At 49.8% G+C, this 2,215-nt stretch overlaps 1 long non-coding RNA gene across 1 annotated transcript; it reads right to left on the bottom strand.

The window, feature by feature from the left end:
- Positions 1–906: 906 nt before the first annotated feature.
- LOC119096072 (uncharacterized) lies at positions 907–1,869 on the bottom strand. The gene is made up of 2 exons (XR_005093999.1): positions 1,696–1,869; positions 907–1,410 (listed from the first exon to the last, which is right to left on the bottom strand). It is a non-coding gene; the product is annotated as an uncharacterized LOC119096072 (long non-coding RNA).
- Positions 1,870–2,215: the final 346 nt, after the last annotated feature.

Here is a 2,215-nt window from a genome sequence, read left to right on the forward strand (position 1 = left end):
ATGTGTCCTTGCCTACCACCATTCCTTGTTTCAACACTTACGCTGCTGGTTAGGGTTTACCTGTCGACTTGTCGACCAACCATGTCGACGTTGGGATTAGGTGATGTTGGTTATCGTTTAACACAATTTTCAGTCTCTGCCGTTTACTAAAATTCTGTTGTTCTCTGTAAAATCATCTGATGTTGTCGTTAGTTGGGACTAGGTGATGGTGGTTATCGTTTAACACAATTTTCAGTCTCCGCCGTTTACTAAAATTCCTGGATAGTGACCCAGCACACTTGTGGTTTTTCAGCCATATTCGCCGGAGCTCGTGATAAAATAATACTAAATACCAACATTAGTGCGCATAATTTAACCCAGCAAACCACTTTTTGGTTCGTTGTGATGGCAAGAGCACAACGTAATTGTTCTGAAATTTTCATGCTCGTGATCTACACTCTTAGCTGTTAACCACTTCAGCTACACACCCCAAGTTTTTCACTTGCGGAGCTGTACAAGAACACAGCGTATAGATAAGGGTTGAAAAGGTCGTTCATAAGGTTGTTTCAGACCAACGGAGATCATAAGACCATATCGACAACGTGACTGACCAAAGCTCCGTCTTGAACATGAAACCTATCGTGTTTCCGTTTGGCTGCATTCTTGCAACGTCACAACCAAGAAACAGCTACTGACCTCATCACCTTTCCTCTCCACAAACACTGCTGCGACCCGCGGAAGTAGCCCGCCGCCACCAAGGGACAGCAACTGTCATTGCCAGCTTTCCTCTCCACCCGGAGAAACACTTGACATTTTCAAGATAACAGGGCTCCTCCAGCACAGCAGGCCGGTGATCAGCTAATTTAGTTAATACGACGTGCTCTGGTTGACTGTAGCATGCCGCCTTCATATCCAATAAACAGTGTATTTCTTGGGAGATGCACATGTATTGAAAAGTCACACAGGGCAATCAAACAAAACGCTCCATTCAAACATCACCATAAATAGACAAACATACAAGCGTAGTCGGTGTATACTGCTCTTATCCCAACGATGGACAGGAAACACTTGACTTACGATCACTGGTATCTGGGCTGGTACTTGGGTGCGGGGGCGGGCTGATAGCTCTGGGCAGGGGCAGCCTGATAGCTGGGGGCGGGGGCAGCCTGGTAGCTGGGGGCAGGGGCCGCCTGGTAGCTGGCCTGGGCCACCGGCACCTCCGGGGTCGGGTACTCGGTGGGCACAGGAGTCGGCAGGTGGTCACCCTGCGGCTGGAAGCCGTTGGCGTCGGCCACGTACGTCACGGTGTAGCTGACACCGTCGTCGCCGGTGTAGCTGTACTGGCCCTGGACGGCGTAGCTCTGCTCATCTCCGTAGCCGGCCACGGCCTGACCAGACTCGGAGGCGTAGATGCCGTTCGCAGTCTGGTAGCTGTGGAAATGCGAATAACTTTGTCAATGATATTTTTCGTCGTGTGAGTTTGACGGCGTGTTCACAGAGGATGCAAGTATGTCATACAAAACTTTAATGTCGGGGTAAAACGGAAACTGGGGTTTTAATACTCATAGTTGTAAGTCTTGCTTGGAACTGGTCAACAAAAAATAGATGGAAAATGCAAAGGTGCGCACCCCATAGGCATGATTATCCAATAAATAAATTAATCCACTAATTATAAAACCTGAAAGAATCCGTGCGAAAAGGGCTTATCTTTCTCACCTGGAATCGTAGGACTGGTCGTCACGCAGATCGAACTCCTGGCTCAGGATCTCGATCACCTTGGGGGCGTACTTGGGGGCAGCAGGAGCGGAATAAGAGGGCTGGGCAGGGGCAGAGTACGAGGGCTGGGCAGGGGCAGAGTACGAGGGCGGGGCAGGGGCGGAGTACGAGGGCCGCCTGTCAGCGGCAGCAACGGCCAGGACGGCAGCAACGATGACCTGAAACCAAATGAGCTGACGTCAGAACTCGCATCACTATTCTGGTCTGGAATGACGGCCTTTATTTACGGTACCTCGGTACTCAAAACTTCGGGTTTGGAAAACAACCAGGCCTGTCAGAGTCGTGGTTGGAATGTTGGCATGCACGAGGTTATCACATCAGCGCTTTGCTCACTCGCTAAACTCTCATGTTGTGCTGGATAAACGACGGATAAGACCGTTTTGTTGCTGCTGAGAAGATTGGATCCAGGAAAGTAGAGAATCAGTGCAATGGTGGATTCCATGAGAGTAGAAAAAGCCCA

Source organism: Pollicipes pollicipes, unplaced genomic scaffold (genome assembly GCF_011947565.3).
Source record: "Pollicipes pollicipes isolate AB1234 unplaced genomic scaffold, Ppol_2.1 Scaffold_4219;HRSCAF=4965_pilon_pilon_pilon, whole genome shotgun sequence".
Lineage (NCBI taxonomy): Eukaryota > Metazoa > Arthropoda > Thecostraca > Pollicipedomorpha > Pollicipedidae > Pollicipes > Pollicipes pollicipes.